The following is a 14,368-nucleotide window of genomic DNA, read 5'->3' as shown; positions in this document are numbered from 1 at the left end:
TATATTACGTTAGTATTTCTACTGTGTGTTAGCTCTATGTGAACATCATGATATATCCATTTTATCGAGTTGGTGTTTCAAATGGGCATTAGCACTAGCATTAGTTCAAAAGTTGAAGTGATGGATTCGATCGTATTCTCTGTACAAGCCACAGTCTCCGCTTTCAGTTACTCTTTTTAGCTTATTAAATTTAGAATTACGGCTAGTTTTACACTTCTACAATTTTAAGATGTCTGTCAGAAAGTTAAGTAAAATACAAAATACAACTTAAGGGATAAACGAAAAGTTTAGACTTTATTCTAGTATAAACTTACAGCCATGGTAAAAATACACTGTTAAGTGCCTTGGTCTTACAGCACCTTGTTTCATCAACCACAGTGCTCTATGTGATGGCCTTTGATTATGTAGTTTTGCTCAACAATCCGAGTTCAACTGGATGAGGCTTTTGAAAAACAGGGCGAGTTCAGTGTTGTCCATACTGTTTATGTGCCTTCATCAACTGTGCGTGGATGATAACTTCCGAGGGCTGGTTGGAGCAACGCAGTGTCAAGAAAGCTTACAGGAAATATTTGTAAATGGTGTAGCATGAACTTCCGGTTCAACTTCCATCTTGCAGGAGAACTGGTGTGTTAACTTCGATATATGATTAGATGCTCTGTCTTGATGAAACAATAATTTATCGACATCTAATTGGTACAAAATAGTATTTCTTAGATATAGCTGTGTCAGCACGTTAGCCTCATGATATAAATATTTATTTTTAAAAATTTTCTCCACTTCTCTGAAGTTTAATTGATCATTAGAGTAACATTTGCCACCTTATGACAGATTTACTGTTTTATATTTATTTTAGTTTCGACGTTTCTTTAAATAAAATTTCTATTTAGAAATGTACATAACTCACACTGTTAAATTTTTTTTCAGAGGATTTTCGAGTGTAAGAATTAACAATGTACTATGTGTGTGTGCAAATACTAGTGTATCGTCTGTATTCCTGTGCAAGCTGAAACTTCTAGAAACTCGACTTACGCTTATAAAATTAAATAAAGCAATGTACCAAGATATAGTATATATTATTAGTTTGTTACAGTTGGTATACCATAAACCTCAAAAGCTATAATTGTGATTAACTCTTATTAATCGGGATACTACAGCATTTGGCCAGGAGCGATTATAGATTTCGAAAATTGTAAACTATTCAACTTTAGTGGATTCACATCGGACATCAATATTTTTACAAAAACATTAAATAACTTTATCGGGGAAAAAAATAGACTTGTAATCGGCGTGAGACCAGCAAAGAAGAATATATAGCTAGCTAGCTTTCTGTTAAGTGAATTGAATCCATACCAACCAGAAATTAATTCGCTTGTCGTGAGCCCTCGATAAGATACCAAGGAAGTTCCAGACCAGAAAGAAGACTTGATATAGTTTGTAAGTTTATAAAACCTTTTTTATATAAATCATTGTTTGTATTAACTATTTGTAATTATTGTTATTATAAATTGTATTATTGCTTGTATAGTAAAATATATTTGTATTAAGAAAGAAACCTGTGTGTATCAATCTTGTTGGCAAATATCATAAATTTGATAGATATTAGCATTTAATTAAATTCTAAACTAAAGTTATTTAACTCAGTTTCAGGCTATTTGAAATCCGATTACGTAACATGTTTCACTGATAAGAACTTTATTCTCTTGACTTTAGTTGTAACGTAAAAACAAATATCAAACTCTTTACAAACAAAATCTTATAGTTCTCTCAATCGAAAATATCACCATTCACGCTTAATACTGCCTTGTTTTGATGAAATATTTTTTGTTTTAAGCCACCAATTGTTCCAGCTGAGACGACGGTAAGTCTACGAATTTAGAACGCTAAAATCAGCGGTTCGATTCCTCTCAGTGGACACAGCAGATAGCCCGTCGTGGTTTGCTGTAAGGAAACACAAACAAGACACCATCCTATGGAAGGTGTGAGAAAATTTGCACAAACTGCTTTTCAAAACTCTTTTCAGATGTTGACGCTTTGTTTCCTATGAAGATAAAATTCCCAATTTACAATTTTCATAGAAATTATCCGAGAATAAGTTTCTAGTTTAGGCTTTTAAAGGTTAAATAGGCTTCAGTGTTTGAAGTGTAAGTTAAACATTAATGAACATGCCCCCTTTAACAACTTGAGTCCCAGTACTGGCGCAAAATGATCGTCATATTTCCATTAGAAAAGAACATTTTCTCAGTCTTCTTCGAGTGTTCTAATGAAAGAGGTTTTGGTATTAAAGAATCTCTTATTATAAAAACTATGTTCCTGACTTTTAATATTTACAAGTTTTTAATATATCTTACTACTGAGAATTTGAAGATTATACTAAACCTAGTTAAATCTATTGATGATTTCCCTCATAGTTATTCGTATGAGAGCTGTTTCATGTTTATGAGAAATATAAAGTAAATATTCTGAAACCTTCTATTATTTTTGCAAGCATTTTGTGTTATCTGCAACTGTAAATAGAGATGGTTCTGAATTCTGATGTACCTATCATTTCAAAAGTGTCTTTGCTACATGGAAAATGTATAAGAAAAATAAATGCTTAAAAAAAAAGAAAACAAAAAAAATGCCTATATATTGAAAAGATATGTTTCAATAGGAGACTTGAGTTTGAAATCGGATTTGATGATAACATCTATTGTTTCATACATTTATAAATCCTGTTATTTATTCAATGGTATGTGTTGGCTGAATTCTTTGATTGTTTATTTTTAGATATATGTGCTGTAGACATACAGCAATTATAATCAGTTTAAATAAACAGGGGGATCTGATATTTAAGCCACTCCCGAGATTAGACCTTCTGAGAGAACATAATAACTTTGTCCTTTACAGAAATTAACGAAATACAAATGATCTTCAAATTTCTTTTGTTTCCTGGTTTGGTTACAAAGTGTAAAAGGTAGAAAAGTCCTTACGATTTCATCTGCAGCTTCTCATAAATTGTTATATAAACAAGAAAATTATAGTCATCATCATGAAGATTGTGGTAAGTGTGAGAGATTTAGTGATCTTTGTTTCAGTCATTATTTCATGTAATTAAACACTTCTACCCAGTATCTTATTTGTTCAGTATTTGTATATATATATATATAGTTTATATTGTAAAAGAAAATACCTTTCTTTTAATGAAATTACATAAGTGTGTTTGAGTCCAAAAGTCGGTGCACTTTTATTTGGTATGCGATGGTTTACTCTAAGTGTCGAGATTCTCTATGTACCCTCTAAAAGTAGCATACTTTGATTTCCCATTGTTTTTTCTATTAGCATTAAACACGAGAAACTGAACCTTTCAACGCTGGATTCAGTTTCTCCAAACAATGAAAGACTGGAGCGTAAAACGTTCCCATCATGCTGAATTCTTATAATTTTTCTTCCTTTCGTATAGTTTGCCATCCTGTTTCTGGATCTGGTTGCCACCGTCATGGCTGGTTACTATTATCCTTATCACGGTGGTCACTACTATGGGGCACACCACGGTGGTTATCCTTATGGACAGTTTATCAACTATACATACGCTCCCTACATTTCTGGACTCCGTTATTACGGTAGCCACGGCTATCCGTATTACTTCTAAATTTACCTGTAAGTTTTTACCACTCAGCTTTATATGAAAACTTATACATTTGATTTGAATTTTTCTTATAGTTCTATTACCTTAGATTAATATAAATGTATTGACATAGTTTTCTTTATAAACAACACTTTTACTACTTTTGCCTCTGTGAGAAATATTTTCAGTTATATTTATTACAGAAGAATCCATAGCCCTTCACCTTTAGAAATTAAAGTTTGTTACGATTGCGAATTATTTTTTATTTTTAGATTTTAGTTATTTAGGATTAAGCACACGGGTATTGAAATCCGGCATTTAGCGGTATGAGTCTGCAGACATACCGCTGTGCCACTGTGAGGCTTATTTTTAGATATAATTCATGAATTCCTAAAATATAAAATCTTCATTATTAATATAAATATGTTAAAATCACTGAAATGGATTACATAAGACGTGTGTATATATATTTTTATTTTTTGGGTAGCAATTGTAGATCGTGTTCTGAAGGCATGATCCGGACGAATTTTCATTCAATCCACACACCAAGCGTTTATTGATGCTTTATTTCGAGTTTGTATGAAATATTAATAAACTATTATGAAAACTATCAAAGAGTGATTGCTCTTCAATGTACCAGTCGATTATTATCTCAAAAAGAGATTTTCTAATGTCAAGAACTAATCAACTTTACGTAATATCACGAACTGTAAAGTTTGTTTGTTTGTTTTGGAATTTCGCACAAAGCTACGCGAGGGCTATCTGTGCTAGCCGTCCCTAATTTAGCAGTGTAAGACTAGAGGGAAGGCAGCTAGTCATCACCACCCACCACCAACTATTGGGCTACTCTTTTACCAACGAATAGTGGGATTGACCGTAACATTATACACCCCCACGGCTGGGAGGGCGAGCATGTTTAGCGCGATACGGGCGCGAACCCGCGACCCTCGGATTACGAGTCGCACGCCTTACGTGCTTGGCCATGCCAGGCCCAGAACTGTAAAGGCAACAACAGCTGTAGTTTGTTTGTCATGAATTATCAGTTCCTGATTTAGCAGTGAAAGACTAGACGGAAGGCAACTTGCCATCACCACGCATCGCAAATGTTGGAATACTATTTACCAACGAATAGTAGAATTGACAGACATTTGTAACGCCCCCACGGCCGAAGGGGCGAGCATGTTTGAACAATAACTACAAGGTGACTATAAGGACTTTAAATACACATTGCATAAAAAATATAAAATGGTGTAATTTAAATAAAAATTCGTATTTCTAGTTTAATTTTGAGAAACTCTCAAATAAGTATAGTTTGGTTATTAGCTTGCAGTCACTTATTATTATTATGTACAACAATTTTATAGCTATGATCATTTTTAAGTCTAACATTGTCATTAAATCCGTAATTTTACTTGTTTACTACGAAGAAATCTCTCTATAAACTAAGACAAATGTGCTAAGAGGAGTTCAACAAAAAAGGTCCGTAAAACCTAGTTAATAAACAGTAACGTGCTTTAGTTATGAAGGTTCTTGAAACCTAGTTAATAAACAGTAAAGTGCTTTAGTTATGAAGGTTCTTGAAACCTAGTTAATAATCAGTAAAGTGCTTTAGTTATAAAGATTCTTGAAACCTAGTTAATAAACAGTAAAGTGCTTTAGTTATGAAGGTTCTTGAAATCTAGTTAATAATCAGTAACGTGCTTTAGTTATAAAGGTTCTTGAAATATAGTTAGTAATCATTAACGTGCTTTAGTTATGTTCTTGAAACCTAGTAAATAATTAGTAACATGCTTTAGTTATGAAGGTTCTTGAAACCTAATTAATAATCAGTAACGTTCTAAATTTTTAAAGAGCCTCAACAAATTGTACAAGAAACATAATAGCCAACTTAGCTGTAAAATTGATTTCAGTAAATTGATTGGTGTTCAGTTATTGAAACTTAATGCTCAATTTACTAAAACTAATCTAAGCTATTGCTTTCTTTCAAAAGACTTGGTATGCTAGTAAAGAAATGAAGTGAATGACACGTTAAAATAATTTTCATTTAAAGAATGATCTTATTGACTAATGGGTTGATTAATTGTATCTGCTATTCTGAATTCCTGTTTGACATTAGTATGGTATATTATAGTGAATATTCGTTCCTGTACATTAGTGTTTGATTGTATTAGTTTCTCCTGGACACCTGGCTGTACGAAGATAGCTTTTAAGTACTTTACTCAGAATTTTCGCGCAAAGCTACGCAAGGGGTATTTACACACAAGCATAGCCACATCCAACTCTTGGCTGACTGAATAAAATGATTTGATTGTAAATCTTGTTTTTCGTCACTGTTTCCACCTCAAAATACTGGAACATTTTTTTGTGAGAACGGGATGTGAACCAACCTTCTGGTTCAGTGATCTGTTATGCTTAAAAAAGGCCATTTAAGTAAACAGTCAGCCTTAGTCGATTTATTGGTTTTTGATCATGTTTGTTGCGACGTGGGAAGGTCAGGTGATATCAATACCTTTTCCTTCTTCCTTGGCAGTAAATGTATTTTCTGTTAAAATGCTATACAAATTACAACACGAGATTATGGTTCAAACACTGATCAGGCTATAAAGAAAAATCAGTTTCTTCCTGAAAGATATACATGCTTTTCAAAACATGTGTTAACAGAGAGACCAATAACACAGTGATATAAGCAAACACATTCTTAAAGTTTCTAATGTTTTTATCCTTCTAACGGATCTAATAGATATTAACTGTCGCTAAGAATGCTCTCTTTCAATTTTCTATCTATAAAATACACAGTTTTTAGTGTTTTCTTCTTTTAATAAATCTTTGTACAGAAACGTTAAAGTGTAAGTGCAGATCAATATATATATATAATGAAACGTTGAATAATTATTTTTTTAAGTGTAGGATTTGAATTTATTAATAGAAACCATAGACGCCGTTAGGTGCTTAAGAGAAGTGGAACTCAGGGGTCCATTGGTTAATTTGTCTGAATTTCGCGCAAGACTACACGAGGGCTATCTGCATTAGCCGTCCCTTATTTAGCAGCGTAAGACTAGAGGGAAGGCAGCTAGTCATTACCATCTACTGCCAACTCTTTGGCTACTCTTTTTACCAAAGAATAGTGGGACTGACTGTCACATTATAAAGTCCCCCACGGCTGAAAGGGAAAGAATGTTTGGTGTGATGGGGATTCGAACCCCCGACCCTCAGATTACGAGTCGAGTACCTTAATCACCTTGCCTTGCCAGGCCTGTGTCCATAGGTGCGAGAATTTTTGGCCTTTCGAATATGATATCAATCCCGTGTGCCAATGTCTAGCGACTCCTATAATAAAAATATTTACTTCTGAAGATCTAAGAAATAAATATTGTCATTAATATTTCGTTATTTTTATTCTATTTCTTTTGAAAATAAATAGAGAATTTATGGAATTTTTGTTTGACAGTAGATACAACCTTCTGTTAAAGATACTTCTGTATCTTACACACCACACAGGTAAACTGTGTCAGAAACATAACAGTGACTTTGTATCATTAAACCCTCGTTGGTTATAAATTAGGTTTCAACACCAGTGATGGTTCAGAGCACAAATAGCCTGATGTGTTTAACAAGACATCCAGGTCGTGTCTTTATAACGCAGGATGACATAATTTTGAAATTTAAAAGCAAAACGTATTTTCTAAAATACGTTTATATAAACTTATATATTAAGTTTATATAAACTTCGCACAGGTTGCATTGTATTTTAGTATCTCCTTAATTTTAAATACATGTTATAAATATCGGATGTCTAGTAGAACATTCATGCGCATAAAATGGTTAGTCAAAGTGTGAGTAACACTAACTCTAAAATTATTTATTACTATCATAGAACCACATTCAAAGTTAGTAACGAGGTAAATAGGGAAAATCGAGATATCAAAATGTATATTCTTAAGTTCAATATTAAAAAAAATATCTATGTGCTGAAGGTAAATAAAACCCTAAACAAAACAGAAATTGCAGAAACTGTTTTGCAAAACTATATGTAGCTCAATTAAACATATAATTCTTTAAAAATTATTAAATATTTCTTGTATTTCTAGGGACATTTTTGTGGGGCGAGCAAGACAGTTAAAAATATAGCTGATAAGTTAAGACCTTTCCATGAAATGGATTAAGTTGTTAGTAATTCTGACTCATTAAAATTCAATGGAAAGGCCATCACAATGAAAACAAGTTGTGAAGGCCACTTTCCACAGATACAAAACATCGAATTTGAGGCTAATAAGCTTCGCAGATTATCAGTTTCATAAAAATATAATTTTGTCTAAGTTTATTTTTCTCAGCATCCTTGGTGTAGAATGAATAAACTGCCTGACATATTATTGTCTGTTTTTGACATTTTTTCCACGTATTGAGTTAAATTAAAACACCTTCCTATTACATGACATTTTGGGCGTGTTTACTATGTTCGTTAAACAATAAGAAGACGCGTGTGTGTATGTTTTCTTATAGCAAAGCCACAAAGGGCTATCTGCTCAGCCCACCGAGGGGAATCGAACCCCTGATTTTAGCGTTGTAAATTCGGAGACATACTGCTGTACTAGCGGGGGGCAAAATTTGGTCTCACTAAGGTTTTGGTCTGTTTTGAATTGTTTGGTATGACGGGGATTTGAACCCGTGACCCTCAGATTACGAGTCGAGTGCCTTAACCACCTAGCCATTCCGGGCCCTGAGAAGACGCAACCCATTTTTAATGGTTAACACGTGACATAAAATGATTTTTAAGACTACGCGTTATAACTGATATATTGACACCAGCTCATGATTGTAATTTACATATTTCGTTTATAAGATTAAAAGATTAGGATAATTATATCTTATGAGAAGTACCATATAAGTGGCTAGCACAAAACTAATCGGGATGTATGCTAGATATATATATATATATATGTTTGAACCTATAAAACACACATTTATACGAAGATAATAGACAAAATTCGTTTAAAAATTATTTCATATTAACACACACAGATGCATGCACACATGTACATGGTTCAGTCTTTGATGTCGCATGCTCACATGTACATATGGTTCAATCCTTCACGTCCTATTGCTTCTGCATTATTAGTAATTCGAATGTATTTTATGTACCTTCATAACTATGTGCCTTGTGACATATTATATAACGTTAATATTCGAATATGCTTTTCATTAAAGAGACAAGATATATGAGTTCAAAAGAACAGCTAAGAGAGAGAGAAATGTCGGAAAAACCAAGTCGGCATCCTTCTTACTATTGACTGGTTTACTGAATGCGAATCATAAAGAAAACAAGAACAAACTGAATCACTGTGAAGAGTTCTCCAGTACAGCTGTGATACTTTGATGGACTTTTCCCCTTAAGTATTGGCAAAAAATAAAAATGTTACTTACCTTAACCCGAATTGCCCTTCTGTGTTTAGGTAACATCTGAAACTGTCACGTCTCTTATTCTGTTTCCTTGGTAATTTTGTGTCTAAATAAGCAGATAAACTTAAACAAAGTATGTCAGATTATGTGAAATCATAGAACGCTATCAGTATCAAGTTGATGAAAATCGAATCCAGTTGACGTGTACATGAAACATTATAGATCAGTTGTTATGAAGAAAGAGCAAACATACAACATTAAATCTGCAAGATAGCAGGAAAATTCCTAATCCACTATAGATAACCCTAGATTTTAAGGCTTGGTACTAAATGTTGATTAGAATTATAATCTCCTTCAGTTCCTGTTCTTAAGTTCAATTAGTGTGTTATTGAATTATACCGATTAAATATATGTAATTCTAAATTCTAACATAATATATTACTAACTTTATAATATTTTTTTTCTTCTAAACTCTAATGTGCTGTTGAAAATCACAATGTAATAATTACCTTGAAGAAAGCTTGGAACACATAATATTTCTACAAATAATGTTAAACGTAAATAAATAGAGCACTCGTAATTAAATGCTGTCACAAAGACATTGTTTTAGTACAGCAATCTTATAACGAGGACACTCACGTTACCTTGAACAGCTTCCTGATTATTTTAGATCTACGAGATATTTGACTGTAGAGCTTTGCAGCAGATGCGAGGTCAGATTCACAACGTTCTGATGACGAATTTTAGATATCACAGTTTGTATCAGGTAGCTCAAACTCGTTAGCTACTGCAATTTAACTAATGACTAACTACTGGTTACTAGGTCTGAGAGAAACTCGTTTTTGGAGTTGCCATACTTTTGATTAATTAAGGACTAACAGAGAAAGTATGCAAAATACGTCTATGAAAGATAATTTTGTGTCTGGTATTTTCTTTATTTTTGTCACACAAAAATTCAGGAAACTTTAAAGAATAAGAATAAGACATAAATAATTACATGTCGCTGAAGGAAGATGTTAACTACATACTGCAAAGTATTGCAAAGACATTATTTTCTTACTCGGGTTTTCTTTCGAGCAACAAAAATGCTGATTTTTGTATATTTATATAAATCTGCACGTGTTTTTAATGAGCTTTGTTATGCGTGTTTTAACAGTTGTAGTTATGTTTGATACACGAATTTTAACAGTCTCGGTTATTAGCAGTTAAGGTGATGCTTTACCGAATTATTTATCTCATGGTGTAATCTTTAATACTTTTATTGAACCTTATTGATCTAGTTAGGTATTAGAGAAGAGTTTATGAATTGCTATGTTGCTATAGAGTTAAAATCTACAAATCTTACACAGGCTTGAGGTCAAATGCTTTAAACTCTAACACAATATGAGATAAAATGACAGCTTTAGAAACACCAGTAGCGTGAATGGCACTTAACAACAACCAAATAAAGAACTTCCGAGTTGGAATGTTTACTTTAGTTGATTTATTAATGACGCAGACTTGTGATTGTTTTCATGTCTTGAGATTTTAACATGCTCTACATTAACTCCATGGATTATGAAAATAATCTCCATTTTTCTCCATCACGTACAGACTTTTGACAAGACATCATATTACTTTTACATAAGTGATTCAGTTTCATTGAAATCGGGTCATATTTTGTTATGCTTAAAACGTTGACAACCATTGGTTATAGGTTTCTCTAGACCAATCACGACGTGAGAATTTTATTGATCGTTCTAGAACCCAAACACAATAATAAAAAATGTTTATTGTGGTAAAGGAAATAATAATTTGACCAAAGTAAGAGTTTTTCCCGATTTGTAAAAAATAAAAGAAATTCTTATGTTAGGGAGAAAAAATTTTTTTCGAAATCTGTTTGGCTGAATTAAGGGAAATTAGTTATTAAGAAACAATTTTTATGATATTTGAATTCGCAGACCCGTGTTATTTATTGTAATAATCCTCGAATTACAATGTGTAATAAGATATATAGCATATAAAATCCAGCAATGCAGAGAATAACATTAAATTACATATGACGAATTCAGAGCCCAATGTAAGATAAACGTTTATATTCAATTTATCATCGAATTTAAATGTTAAAGTGAGAAATGCTTTGTCTATCTAAAGAACCGTAGTCCAAGTTTTCATTATTAATTTTGGCATATTTAATGCCTATTTTATTAATTAGAATTAGTGATTTTTGAATTTACCACAGTCAAAACATTCTTAAATGCAATTTACGAAAGGCTTGAGAACCTAAGTATCTGATAAACATGTGGAATTCAGAACATAAGGGAGGACGATGTTTATCACCTTTTACTCTATTGGTCAAAATTAGGGGCACGTATATGACGTACATTCAACGCGGCGGGATTAAGCTGTTCACGCTTTATCTTATTGGTCACAATTAAGGGCAAGTACATAACGTTAATTCTCTTCATACAGAAGCTAATGAGATAATTTTAGTCTGTCAAGAAATTAAATGTAAGGCGACTTCACTACCCATCTATAAATGGTATTTGAAACAATGTTAACAAATGTATAAAGATACAATAAATACATAAACACGTAATAGTTGCAAACATCAATTCATAATGCAAATAAAAGGGCTACATCACTTAGAGATAAATATAAACTCATGCACACACACACAGATATATATATATATATACATAATTTTAAAATATTTATTTGAATGTATTTGTGACAAAGAAAAAAACATTATTTCGTTTCCTCGTGAAAACTGCACTGTAGTCAGTTATTAAACATTTATCTATTTATTTTTTAAACATTTCAAAATCTTACTATTCTGCAGAATATACTCCTGTGGATACCAGTAAGTACCACACTGACTATGTCTTAGATGTCAAAATTACATTTTTATGTACAGAGATTTTGTGACATCGTCATTTTAAAATTGCAAATTTGTCTTAAGGTAACTTAATATTCATTTACAGATAAAAATACTTTACAATACCGAAACAGAATATAAAAAGCACATTTCTGTTCAATTTCACAATATTTATATTGGCCGAAAACTAGATAATTGAAAATATCAATAGGTTAAGGTTAGATATTTTTCTCTGGGTGTTGATGGCTTTAGTTTTGTTACTCAGACAAAATATCGTGTCCTGCTTCTCATTATATACAAATTTATATCTTTTTTTTTTTATTTCGCATAAGCTCAACAATAAGTGAGAGCATATCAAAGTAAAGTTACAATACCTTGAATTATTTTACTGAAACAATAAGTAACAAACCTTTAGTATTATACCGTTAATATGAGAGAATTCCAGAATAAAAGAATATGGAAACAAACTTCATAAGAAACATGAGTACGAATGAGAACGAAACTTATATTTACAGACATAATCTTGTAATCTATGAAATTCTTCATTTCGAGTAGATACAACCTCCTATTTCTGAGGAAAGCCATTTTTTCATACTTCCCTTTGTGCATTTATTTATTTCGAACAGTAGTTTTGAAAGGGTTGAATTGTGATATTTTATATCCGTGATGTTAACCTATATAATCCATTCACTATTTATTATAGGAGTCTAATGTTGGGGAAGAATGTTCCAGAATGTGACGAGAGAGACCTTTTTTTTTGTGAGAAAGAATCTTTCTTGATTGGTTAAATTAGAGGGTGCGGACATTTAGCGTGAGAAGAATGATCAGCTATAAACTGACCACTCCCAAAAGCAGACCTTCAAAAAGAAAACTCTATTTTTCAGAGACGACCTTAAAAATTCTTTGTTATCGTAGTTTTTTTGTTTTGTTGCAGAGTATAAAAGTCGGAGAGGATCTTGCATTTTTATCTTTCGCTTCTTGAACAAACAATTCCACAAGCAAATTTTCATCATCATGAAGACTGTGGTAAGTTTATTAGTCAACGTTTCAATAAAAGTTAAGCCTATTGAACCTTTTTTAGTCCTAGTATATTCCAACCAACCAACATAAATGTTTCGTTTTATCATCTGTATTTTATTTGTTAAACGTATTAAAATCAATTTAGATGGATTTACAAAATAAATATTTACTCTAAGTTTGTGATGTTAGAAAGCAAGCACTTAAAATGAGCTATTATAAATGTAACATTAAGTTAACTTGCTACAATGCTACAACAGAATGAGATTAAAAGCTCTGGATAACAGAAAACTGTTTGAATATGGACTCACATTTTCAAAAAAAAAATGGCTACACTGAATAAAAACGTTATATTCTCATGAAATAAGCTTTTGATTTAGATACTGTTTATTTTGCTTTATTACAGTTTGCAATCTTGTTTTTGGCACTGGTCGCAACCGCTTTGGCCGGTTACCGCCATCCTTACCATATTGGCCATTACTACGGTGGATACTACGGGGGTTATCCTTATGGTCACAGCTACAGTTACAACTATAAATACGCTCCCACCTATTTCGGACTTCGTCACTATGGCTATCCATATTATTTCTAAACTTACAGGTAACTATACCGAAAATAACATAGTAATACAGTGCTTTTATATTTTTGTCTTTCAGAACAATGTCAGTATTTATCTATCTCTTGTACAAGTGAATATATATATATATATTTAAATAAGGTTTTAAGAATTATTTTACTATAAACTGAGCTAAATTTTATGAACTGCAGTTTATGTTTCCCTCAATAAAGAGGCTGAAGTTTACTACAAGAATAAAATTAATATTAAAATTGTTTCAGTGATGTTATATATATCTAGGTTTGTGTTCTAATATACATATATATATGTCTAGGTTTGTGTTCTAATATGTATATATATATCTAGGTTTGTGTTCTAATTCTTCCTTTTTTCTTATTTTGCTAGATGCAAAGTGCTGATGTTGTTACCCTGAAAAACATCATCAGAGATTATCCTATATTCCTCTTATCCATAACGTCCTCTTTACACATACATATATATATTTCCCTACGATTTCTAAATCCTTGTAAATGATGATAATAAAATTTAAAAAAAAATCTATAAATGTGTGATTACTTCTTATTTTAAATTAATAAATAGATATTTACCAAATACATTCTTTAATGTCAAGTGAAATGGAAAGTACAATTTGAGATAAAATATGATAAATGGAGAAATCGATTTTTTTAACACGTTGGACTCTAAGCCTATTTTTCCGGTACTTTCCGGAGTTCCACTAGTCATTTACACCTATTTTTTTTAGGAAGAGTGTACATTTAGCCGTTGTATTCCAGCCAATAAGTGGCCCTTTAAAAAGAAAATAGAGCACGACTCACCGGCGGGTCGTGTGGGAGCCAATGTATTAACGGTGCACACTAGAAAGCATGTACCTAACAAAAACTGTTTAAGAAAACTACAACATAGATTTAGAAAGATA

The 14,368-nt window shown here is 32.0% G+C and overlaps 1 long non-coding RNA gene across 1 annotated transcript in view; it reads left to right on the top strand.

Annotated features, from left to right (window-relative positions):
* The window catches only part of LOC143246754 (uncharacterized), a 29,844-nt gene extending 15,848 nt beyond the window's left edge, over positions 1 to 13,996 (top strand). Inside the window, exons 2-4 of the long non-coding RNA XR_013026129.1 lie at positions 12,793 to 12,884; positions 13,282 to 13,475; positions 13,837 to 13,996. This is a non-coding gene — a long non-coding RNA (uncharacterized LOC143246754). The remainder of the gene's footprint in view (positions 1 to 12,792; positions 12,885 to 13,281; positions 13,476 to 13,836) is intronic.
* Positions 13,997 to 14,368: the final 372 nt, after the last annotated feature.

Source organism: Tachypleus tridentatus, chromosome 1 (assembly GCF_004210375.1).
Source record: "Tachypleus tridentatus isolate NWPU-2018 chromosome 1, ASM421037v1, whole genome shotgun sequence".
Lineage (NCBI taxonomy): Eukaryota > Metazoa > Arthropoda > Merostomata > Xiphosura > Limulidae > Tachypleus > Tachypleus tridentatus.
Note: the sequence above shows the minus strand (reverse complement) of the source record. Positions and strands in the feature narration are given on the sequence as shown.